The 11,403-nt window shown below is 57.6% G+C and overlaps 2 protein-coding genes across 2 annotated transcripts in view; one reads left to right on the forward strand and one right to left on the reverse strand.

Moving 5' to 3' along the window:
* LOC119696487 overlaps nucleotides 1-11,403 on the reverse strand; it is a 1,710,157-nt gene that overhangs the window by 932,072 nt on the left and 766,682 nt on the right.
* The window catches only part of LOC119696488, a 1,499,846-nt gene that overhangs the window by 904,652 nt on the left and 583,791 nt on the right, over nucleotides 1-11,403 (forward strand).

Below are 11,403 nucleotides of genomic sequence, written 5' to 3' on the forward strand. Positions count from 1 at the left end.
GGGCAGATCAGGAGGGGTGGTGGTTTGGAGAAAGGAGAGCCCTGGCCCAGCTCCAAAGCTGGATAACTTTCAAAACCTCATGAATGTCTTTAAGAAGAAGGGCCTCCTGAGGATGCCACCTACCCATTGGGGAACAGCCCCACCTGAGGCAGCTCTCCCTTTTTCTCTCTCCAGAGATGGAAGGAGGAGAGGCTGTGCTGAAGGCTGAGTTTCCCAGAGGAAGCAATGGCTCCTTGGCAGCCTCTGCTGCAGGAAGGGAGGCCATGCCAGGCACAGTCCCAGGAGGTAATTGCTGTTCCTCTGGGCCTGAGCCCTGCTGAGCCTTGAGCTGCCCTCTCTGCGGCTTGGCAGTGCGGGCACAGCCCGGACAAGAGCGGCACAGCCCAGAGGAATCATCCCGAGCAGGCTCAGGGCACTCGGGTTCTGAGCAGTCCTGCTGGGCTCCCTCCATGGGAGACACGTCCCGAAACCTGGGAGCGACTGCACGGGGTGCCCGAGGTGGGGAAAGGGCAGAGGGGGAGAGCAAGGCTCCAGTGTGTCCTGAGAGGGCCTGGCCATGTGCCCCTGGGCTGGGGGAGCTGTCCCAGGGGAAAGAGGGTTGGAGAGAAAGAGGAAGGTAGAAAGGAAAAAGGGAGAGAGGGTAGGAGGGACAGAGAGATAGAAGTAAAGTTGTGGCACTGCCTGCTGCATTTTTCCCCAGGGGTTTAGGGAGGATTTACTGTGTGGGAGTTAGAGAACCTAATGCCCCCTGAGCTGTTCCAGCCACCTCTCCAGGGATGTTGCACAGGGCCTGCACAGAAGGTGGAGAGTGACCCGGAGCCAGCCCAGAGCTCCCCAGGCCCCTGTGCAGCTTTGGCCATGTCCACTGACATCTGGCTCCCACGGCCTTCCCCGCCTCCCTTGCAGTGCCCATTTCCCAGAGGCAGAAGGGGATCCCAGCACACCCTGAAAAATGTTCTCATCTGTGCTCCGTTCTAGATGAGGTTCCTGGGAAGGCTTCTCCATTGGATTGGCTGCGTAAGGTTTTGAAGCCTCCTGGGCCCCCTGCAGGTATGTTCCCACTGTCCCACCAAGCAGTAATCATGGACATTGACTGGCAGGAAGAAGGTGACAGAATCTTCTCTGGCTCTTGACCTACAGGTGTGTCTGCAGAGAGGAAATTTCCTGCACCTTTTTTGGTTGCTGCACACAAGCCCAGCTCCCATCGCAGGGGTGAGTAGTGTGTCCATGCTGAGCCCACAGGCTGAGCCCTGCTTTTTTGGGATCCATTCATGCAAAATGGAACTACTTTCTCTTAAGGTCCTCCGAGAGGGAAGAACAAACGTAAAAAAGAGAAGGTATCGCTTGAGTCAAACAACATCTTGAAACAAATAGTGGAGGAACTGCGCAAAGGGAATGGTGAGAGCATTTCCCTCAGCCTTCCACTGGGACTCAGCAGCTGGGGGCTTTGGCTGCACATCTGGACACGCTGTGCCCGGCACAGCGGGAAGGGATCCATGGCAGCCTGGCTGCCCCGCTGCTGCTTTCACGGCCTGCAGGGCTGCTTCCCAGCCTGGCCTGGCTGCAGCTTCTGGCTAGCCTCTGCAGGAAGGCATTTGGCATCAGCTGACAGGCAGCCCATACTGCAACAGACCCTGAGATCCCCCACATTACCCTGGTCTCCAGATTAGGAAAGGGTGGTGGTTTGGAGGAGAGAGTGCTCTGACCCAGCCCAAATAACCTGGGCATTTCCTGGTCCATGTCTTTAACAAATATTGCGTCCCGTAGATGCCACCACCCAAATGGGGAACAGATCCATCTGATCCAGCTGTCTCCCTTCCTTTCTCAAGAGATGGACATGGAGGTTCTGTGGAAGGCGGCATTTCCGGAAAGAAGCAGTCGCTCCTGGGTTCCAGCCCCTGCTTCAGGAAGGAAGGCGATGCCATGCACGAGCACAGGCTTGGGCACAGGAGGTAACTGCTGTGCCGGGCTCAGCCCTCAGCGGGGCTGTGTGGCAGCAGCTCTTCCCCCAGGGCCTGCCCTTGCACAGCCTGGCAGCAGCCAAAGCTGGAGGCGCCTCTGGAGCTCGTTGCCAGCCCCGGGGAAACGGGACTCGTGCACCAACGTCCCTCCCGCTGCAGCTGCTCCGGAGCTGGCCCTGAGTGCCCAGAGGCCCAAGGCACAGGAGCAGCCCCGAGCGGGAGCCCTGCCGCCAGCCCAGGCCAGAGCCAGCCCTGGCACACAATGGAAACAGTTCTCATCTTGGTTTGCTTCCAGACTGGGATACTGGGAAGCCTTCTCCAATAGCCTGGCAGTATGAAGTTTTGAAGCCCTCTGGGGTTTCTGTAGGTATGTTCTCACTGGCCCACCAAAGCGTAATCATTGACAATGTGCCAAGAAGCAGGTGACAGAAGCTTCCGTGACTGTTGAGTTACAGGTGTGCCTGCAGGGAAAACTTCTCCAGCGCCTGGTCTGGATGCTGTGCACAAGCCCAGCTCCCATGGCAGGGGTGAGTAGTGTGTCCCTGCTGAGCACACAAGCTGAGCCCTGCTTTTGTGGCATCCATTCCTGGGAAATGGAACTACTTTCTCTTAAGGTCCTCCAAAAGGAAAGCCCAAAGACACAGCAGACAAACAATCGCAGAAGCCATATGAAGTTCTCTGGCAAATGTTGAAGGAAATGCTGCAGACAGGGCAAGGTGGGTGCATTTCCCTCTGCCTTCCGCTGGGACTCAGCAGCCGGGGGCTTTGGCTGCACATCTGGACTCGCCGTGCCCGGCACAGCGGGAAGGGATCCATGGCAGCCTGGCTGCCCTGCTGCTGCTTTCACGGCCTGCAGGGCTGCTTCCCAGCCTGGCCTGGCTGCAGCTTCTGGCCAGCCTCTGCAGGAAGGCATTTGGCACCAGCTGACAGGGAGCCCATATTGCACCACGGGCCATGCGCACCCTGAGATGCCCTGCGTTTTCCTGGTCCCTTAGTAGAGAAGGAAGCGCAGCTGCTTGCAGAAAGGAGAGCCCTGGCCCAGTCCCAGGAGCCTGGGCCTTTTCCTGATCCTTATCCATGTCTTTGAGAAGCATGGCCTCCTTTCAAATTGGGAAACAGTCCCACCTGATCCAGCTGTTTCTTTTCCATTCTCCAGAAGTGGATGAAGTGGCTGTGTTGGAGGTGGTGTTTCCCAGAGGAAGCAGTGGCTCATTGGCAGCCTCTGCTGCAGGAAGGGAGGCCATGCCAGGCACAGTCCCAGGAGGTAATTGCTGTGCCTCTGGGCCTGAGCCCTGCTGAGCCTTGAGCTGCCCTCTCTGCGGCTTGGCAGTGCGGGCACAGCCCGGACAAGAGCGGCACAGCCCAGAGGAATCATCCCGAGCAGGCTCAGGGCACTCGGGTTCTGAGCAGTCCTGCTGGGCTCCCTCCGTGGGAGACACGTCCCGAAACCTGGGAGCGACTGCACGGGGTGCCCGAGGTGGGGAAAGGGCAGAGGGGGAGAGCAAGGCTCCAGGGTGTCCTGACAGGGTCTGGCTGTTTGCACTTGGGAACTGGGCGGTGTCCCAGCAGAAGGAGGGCAGGAGGGATAGAGGGGAGGCAGGGATAGCTGTGGCACTGCCTGCTGCAGTTTTCCTCTGGGCTTTAGTGAGGATTTCCTCTGCGTGTGAGGGAAGGAGCCCCCAGGGCCGTGTGCTGCTCCAGCCTCCCCTCCAGGGATGTTGCACAGGGCCTGCACAGAGGGTGGAGAGTGACCCGGAGCCAGCCCAGAGCTCCCCAGGCCCCTGTGCAGCTTTGGCCTTGTCCATTCACATCTGGCTCCCTCATCCTTTCTCAACCACCTTGCAGCGCCCATTTCCCAGAGGCAGAAGGGGATCCCAGCACACCATGGAAATCATTCTCATCTGTGCTCCCTTCTAGATTGGGATCGTGACTTGGATTATTTGGAAGCCCTGCTGGAAGATGGCCTGAAATTCCTGGAAAATGCTGGAGGCAAGTTCTCTGTGTGCCTTTCCTGAAAGAATTATGAGTTTCAATGTGACAAGAGCTCACTCGTCTGCGATTTCCCTTAACATTATCTAAGGATTGAAGAATTCTGGAAACCTTGCCCTGCTCCCTTCTGGAGCCCTGAATGATCCCACAGGATTGCTGTCAGTGGGCGGAAGGAGCATTTAGCTGTCTATTCTCCTCCCGTGTGCAATGCCAGTGTGTCCTTCTGTGTGCTCTGTGCAGCCAGGCAGAAGAGCAGAGAGGGAAGGGACCGGGCCCAGGGCTGTGCCCCGGGGCTGAGCCTTGCATGCAGCCTGAGAATCTCCTACAGTGCCACGGGAGCTGTTCTGTCTTGCCTTTCTTTGCAGCTGAACCTGTTGGTGAAGGTGGTGCAGCTTCCCAACCCACGTCCAGCACTGAGCCTCTGGGAGCTGCTGAGGGTCGTCCAAGGCCTTTCCCCCAGGGAGAGCTGCCAGCTCAGAGCCCAAAGCTCGGCCAGGGGGACATCGCTGCAGGTGCCAGGACAGAACCATGCACATGGGTGCCCTCACCCTGCGTGATGCCCTCACCTCTCCTGCGGCTCAGTGCTGCCCGTGCAGATCAGCAGAGGTGACAGAAGCTTCTGTGGCCATTCAGTTACAGATGTGCCTGCAGGGAAGACTTCTCCAGCACCTGGCCTGGATGCTCAGCACCAACCCAGCTCCCATCGCAGAGGTGAGTAGTGTGTCCCTGCTGAGCCCACAGGATGATCCCTGCTTTTGTGGCATCCATTCCTGGGAAATGGAACTACTTTCTCTTAAGGTCCTCCAAAAGGAAAGTCCCAACTTTCAGGAGCCAAAAAATATCTTGACTCCAATGACTTCCTGAGACAAACACAGAAGGAAGCACAGGCAGGACAAGGTGGGTGCATTTCCCTCTGCCTTCCCCTGGGACTCAGCAGCCGGGGGCTTTGGCTGCACATCTGGACACGCCGTGCCCGGCACGGTGGGAAGGGATCCATGGCAGCCTGGCTGCCCCGCTGCTGCTTTCACGGCCTGCAGGGCTGCTTCCCAGCCTGGCCTGGCTGCAGCTTCTGGCCAGCCTCTGCAGGAAGGCATTTGGCATCAGCTGACAGCCAGCCCAAACTGCACAACGGGCATGAGATGCCCTGCAATTTCCCGGTCCCCAGGCACATCTTGAGGGGTGGCTGCTTGGAGAAGGGTGGGCCACAGCCAGCCCAAAGGGCCTGGGGGGTCAGGATTTTCCTGACCCTTATGCATGACTTGGACAAGTATTGCCTCATGGAGAGGCCACCTGCCCGATGTGCAGTGTTCCCATCTGATCCAGCTGTGCCTCTTCCTTTCTCAAGGGATGGACAAAGAGGCCCTATGGAAGGCGGCATTTCCTGAAGGAAGGGAGGCCATGCCAGGCACAGTCCCAGGAGGTAATTGCTGTGCCTCTGGACCTGAGCCCTGCTGAGCCTTGAGCCGCCCTCTCTGCGGCTTGGCAGTGCGGGCACAGCCCGGACAAGAGCAGCACAGCCCAGAGGAATCATCCCGAGCAGGCTCAGGGCACTCGGGTTCTGAGCAGTCCTGCTGGGCTCCCTCCGGGGGAGACACGTCCCGAAACCTGGGAGCGACTGCACGGGGTGCCCGAGGTGGGGAAAGGGCAGAGGGGGAGAGCAAGGCTCCAGTGGGTCCTGAGAGGGCCTGGCCATGTGCCCTTGGGTTGAGGGAGCTGTTCCATGGTCAGGTGGGCCAGCAGGAAGGAGGGACGGAGGTTGGGAGGGATGGCTGTGGCACTGCCTGCTGCAGATTTCCCTAAGCTTCTAGTGAGGGTTTCCTGTGTGGGAGTGAGAGAGCCCCCATGGGCCCTGGGCTGCTCCAGCTGCCCCTCCAGGGATGTTGCACGGGGCCTGCAAAGAGTCTGGAGAGTGACCAGGAGCCACAGGCTCCCACAGCCTTACCCCACCCCCTTGCAGTGCCCAGTTCCCTATGGCAGATGGGGATCCCAGCACACCATGGGAATGGTTCTGTGGGATCTGTGCTCTCTTCTAGATTGGGATCAAGCCTTGGATTGTTTGGAAGTGCTCGTGAATGGTGGTTTGAAGACATTGCCAGATGTTGGAGGCAAGTTCTCAATGTACATTCCCTGACAGAATAATCAGTGTCTGTGTGGCAAGAGCTCACTCATGTGGCATTTCCCTTAAGTTCCTCTGAAGGTTGATCAGTTCTGGAAACCTTGCCCTGCTCCCTTCTGGAGCCCTGAGGGATCCCACAGCATCGCTGTCAGTGGGAGGAAGGAGCATTTAGCTGTCCATCTTCCTCCCATGGCAATGCCAGTGTGTCCTTCCGTGTGCTCTGTGCAGCCAGGCAGAAGAGCAGAGAGGGAAGGGGCCGGGCCCAGGGCTGTGCCCCGGGGCTGTGCCATTCACAGCTCCTTTGCTGGCCCCAGGGAGCCTGAGCTGCTCCCACTGCCGCTGCCAAGGCCTGGCCCTGCCTGGGGCTGGGTTTAGAGTTGCTGGCTCCTTCCATCCTAGTGTGGGGCCACTGCAGGCACGTGGTCCCCCTGCCCCTGCTCCGGAGTGGAAGGAGAGCTGAGGGAGTGCCTTGGAGGGCACCAATCACCCAGGTGCACCCACTGCCACTCGGGTCTGAAGGAGAATCGTCAGCAGTGACACAGGAGCTCTTCTGTCCTGCCTTTCTTTGCAGCTGAAGAACCTGTTGGTGAAGGTGATCTGGCTTCCCAACCCACGTCCAGCACTGAGCCTCTGGGAGATGCTGAGGGTAGGTCAAGGCCTTTCCCCCAGGAGAGCTGCCAGCTCAGTGCCCAAAGCTTGGCCAGGGGGGCATCGCTGCAGGTGCCAGGACAGAGCCATGCCCGTGTGCTCCCTCGCCCTGCATGATCCCGTCACAACTTCTGCTCAGCACTGGCAGCTGTTTGGAGGGGGGTGGGCCCTGGCCCCCAAAGCCCAGGTGTTTTGTGGAACTTTTCCCCATTTTTGAGAAACATGACACCTGAAGATGCCAGCAACGAAAAGGGGAATTGTTCCATCTGATCCAGCTGTTCTTTTTTGATTCTCAAGTGATGGACCAACAGGCGGAACAGAAGGAGATGTTTCCCCAAAGAAGCAGTGGCCCATTGGCAGCCCCTGCTGCAGGAAGGAAGGCGATGCCAGGCAGGGGCACAGGCACAGGAGGTAATTGCTGCGCCGGGCTCAGCCCTCAGCGGGGCTGTGTGGCGGCAGCTCTTCCCCCAGGGCCTGCCCTTGCACAGCCCGGCAGCAGCCAAAGCTGGAGGTGCCTCTGGAGGGTTGGAGGCCTCTGGAGCTCGTTGCCAGCCCCGGGGAAACGGGACTCGTGCACCATCATCCCTCGCGCTGCAGCTGCTCCGGAGCTGGCCCTGGGTGCCCAGAGGCCCAAGGCACAGGAGCGGCCCCGAGCGGGAGCCCTGCCGCCAGCCCAGGGCCAGAGCCAGCCCTGGCTCCCGGCTGGGCAGGGGCTGCACTGGGTCCTGACTCTGTCCCCTGGGGCTGGGCGAGCTGTCACGGGCCAGGGAGGGCCAGGGCTGGCAGTGGCTGCTCAGGGATGGCTTTGGCCCGTGTCCCTCAAAGCAGCGACTGCCCAAGCAGCTGCGCTGCCCCCGGGCTCTGCTCCCGGCCTGCTGGGCTTTGCTGGGTGGCACAGCCTGAGCCAAGGGGCGGCAAGGTGCCTGCAGGCCCCAGCTCTGGGGCAAACAGAGAACGCCCTGCCCGTATCCAGTGTGCTGCCAGCTCAGTGGTGCAGCACAGCGTGGGCTCACGCTCCCCATTGCTCCCACAGATGCAGATGGAACCACAACACGTCTTCCCCATTCCCAGGAGAGCATCAGAAAGGCTATCTTTGAGGGAACAGGCTCCTGGCTAGGGTTAATAGTAGGCCTGCTTTGTTTGGAGCTTGTCGTCATGCTGTGCTGCTTTGGAATCTGGTATTCCTGGAAGGGAAAACAGTGAGTGTTTTGTTGCTCTCCCCCTCAAACAACTTCTTTTGAAAGTCTAAGGGAGACAGGAAACATTCCCAGGGAAGCTGCAGTGGAGTTGTGGCCGGTCTGTGACTGTCCAGCTAACTCTGCTGAGGGTTCTGCTGCTGCCCTGTGCTTTCTTTGGCCTCGTAATTGCTGGGCCTTGTCCTGGGGGGCCGCTGGGGCTGCAGCCAGTGCTGGCTCCCGCTGAGGCTGCCGGGCCAAGAGCAGCCCCAGGGGCACAGGGCAGAGGCAAAGCAAGGTGGGCAGGAGAAAGAGCAGGGAGGAGATGGCCCTGGAAAGGCAGAGGCGCTCCGGGGCCCGCTCCTGGCCAGGGACCCTGCCCAGAGCCGTCCCCTGCTCGCCGGGACCTTGAGGGGCAGCGGTGCAGCTGGGCCAGGCTGGGCCAGCAGCTCCAGCCCTGCTGGGGAGCCTTGCCAGCTCTGGGCCCTGCCGTGCAGGAGGGTCCCTGTGTGCCCCTGGCAGCTGGGGCCTCAGCCACCTCCTCTCTTCACAGGAGCGCCTCTGGACAGGAGTTGAAAGACCGTGGCTGCAGCTCACACTCAGACAGCCTAAGCAGCTCCTCCAGCAATAATAAGGGCCTGGGCAGCCGTCTCAAGAGCTCTGAGAAGAGGACTCCAGAACAGCCCTCTACAAGGAAGCCCCCGATTCTCATCTAGATCCCACTGCCACCTCCCCTCCCCATGGGTAACCCCAAGCTGTCTTCATCCCTTTTTTCATCTTCCTCTGTCCCATCCCATCCCATTCCCAAGTTCTTCTAGAGACCCCAGGAGCAGCCCAGCACCCTGCAGCCCCTCCTGAGACCCACATGTCTCTTCCTCTGCCCCTGAGGCCCCTGGCCCTGCCCTCTAAACAACACTGAAGTTGACCCCCAGCCCAGTGCCAGGGTAGGCGATGGCCCCTTGCAATGGAGAGATGGAGCTGTGCCCCAGTGTCCGGGTGGTAGCACCAGCAAAGCCCTCCCGGCCCCAGCACTGGCTGAGCTCCGTGCCCAGGAGCAGCCGTGGATGCCCACGGTCTGGGCAGGCAGGAGCCAGGCAGAGGCTGCCGTGACCAGCAGCAGGGCCACGAGGGGCTGGGGGAGCCCGGGGGGCAGGCAGCAGCAGGGGGCTCCTGAAAGAAAGCAACCCCATTTTGTCTTTGTTTTTCATTTGTAGAAATAAAAAATTTTTAGAAGTTATTTCCAAATATTTTTTCTGTAGAGAGACATCCCCAATTATTTCTTCCCAATAACAACAGTAGTTAAGGATTTTTCCAAGTAGTTTCAGAATCCAGAAAAACAGACTCCGTTTTGTCTTCACTTTTCATTTTTGGAAAGATTTAGAAATATTTTTTGTAAAGAGAAATCCCCAAATGTTTCTTCCCATTTCCCAGATAACCTCACTATTTTTGAAAGTAGTTTTACAGTTCTGGAAAATTTTTTTCTAATTGTTCAATAAAAAATTAAAATTGCATTTCTGTGGCAGTCTTTACTCTGTGAAGAACTAAGACACCCTCAGACAGCCAGCCTGCTGCAGAGGCTCTTTTCCCATGGGAGCTTTGTACCTAGTCACAACCAGATTACCTAAAGCCTTTTCCCAGATATTTCCTGGGATTTTTGACAAGCTCACCACTTATTCTCCTCAGGCCAACTCTGAGCACAGTGGGAATGTCTTCAAATTACCGTCTTTGTTTGCTTTGGAGGAACTGCCTCAGTTCTAGAGCAGGGGCTTCTCTCAGCTTCCTGCATCCCCCGGGCTCTGCTCCCGGCCTGCTGGGCTTTGCTGGGTGGCACAGCCTGAGCCGAGGGGCGGCAAGGTGCCTGCAGGCCCCAGCTCTGGGGCAAACAGAGAACGCCCTGCCCGTGTCCATGGCGCGGCCAGCTCAGCGGTGCAGCACAGCACGAGCTCGCGCTCCCCACGGCTCCCACAGGTGCAGCCGGCCCCACAACACGTGTTCCCCATTGCCAGGAGGGAATTGGTTTCTGTCAGGGAACACGCTGCTGGCTTTTAGGGATCTCCCCCTCAGGGGATCCTCGGGGGTTTCACAGCTCCCTCCCTCCCCCCTTGCTGCCCCGCTGCTCAGCCCCGCTCCAAGCCCTACGCCCGGGGCCCTGGCCGCTTCACTAAAGGACCCAAAATTACCCCAAATCCACCCAAACTTCTGGAGGAAATCTGAGGGGGATTTGAGGGGATTTTGGCTGGGTTTGAATCCTTCACCTGCTTGGGCATCCACAAGGTACCAAAACCACCCAAAATTTCCTCCAAATTCCCCAAAAATCCACCCAAAATCCTTCCGCAGGGGATTGGGGGGAATTTGGGGGGTTTTGAGGAGTTTTGGGGGGGATGTTGTCTGGGTTTGAATCCTATGCCATATTTGATGTCTGGGAGGTACCAAAACCACCCAAAATCCACCCAGAATCGACCTAAAATTAACCCAAAAATTTCCTCCAAATCCATCCTGAGGGGGATTTGGGGGAGATTTGGAGGGATTTTAGGGGAATTTTAGGGGGAATTTTGAGTAGGTTTGAATCCTACACCCACTCTGGGTCAGGTACCAAAGCCCTCAAAATCCACCCAAAATTACCTGAAATTAACCAAAAATTCATCCTGAGGGGGGTGGGGGAAAGCTTGGGGGGTTTTGAGGGGATTTGGTGCTTTTGGGGGGATTTTAAGGGAGTTTTTGGCAGTCATCATCATGCCAAACAAAACACCCCGTGCCAAAGCAGAGACCAAACCCTAAGGACTGTGCCCCTCGTGCAGAGGAGATCAAGGAACTGCAGCCCTTCTGGTGAGGAGATCAAAAGCCAGAGGAGACTCAGCTATTAACTCATTAAGTAAAAATGTATTCATTTAATCAAGTATCATCATTTCTGTTACTTTATCCTTTGTGATTAAGTCTCGCATGCTTTTCTATTCCTTGTTAATTTAGCTGAATTAGATTCATTTTGGTTTTGTAAACTATTGAGTCATATTCCTGATGAGGTCCCATGGCAGTGGTTGGGATAAAGCATAAGCAAAACCGATCGATGGGGTACGGGGAGGGCTTCCCACCCTGCCCCACGTACAAAAGGCAAAAGGATCCAAACACAACTCATCGACTGTGTGCTAACACATACTCATCAATATTTTCCCCCAAATCTCCTCCTGTTTCCGATTCTTGAAACCCACGTCCCCACCCTGCCCAGCGCAGGCTCCCGCTGGGGCTCAGGGGGCTGCTGGCTCTTTGGAGTCTCCTTGGAGGAAGGCCGGCAGTCTTCCTCGCTGGCCTCTGGATAACCTGGCAGGCTGGGCACGCGCCCCAAGTCTTGTGTTATGTAAGTAAGCACTATGTTCCAGTGAAGCCTTATTATTTTACAGATCAGAACACTCTTTGAGACTCCCTGTCTGGAATTGTCCCAACGTTATTCATGTCATGGCCGATCCTGGCCTGGGAGGTGTCTTAACTTCGTCTTGATGCCAATTCTGACTTGGGAGTC

This window comes from Motacilla alba, unplaced genomic scaffold (genome assembly GCF_015832195.1).
Source record: "Motacilla alba alba isolate MOTALB_02 unplaced genomic scaffold, Motacilla_alba_V1.0_pri HiC_scaffold_31, whole genome shotgun sequence".
In the NCBI taxonomy this organism is placed as follows: domain Eukaryota; kingdom Metazoa; phylum Chordata; class Aves; order Passeriformes; family Motacillidae; genus Motacilla; species Motacilla alba.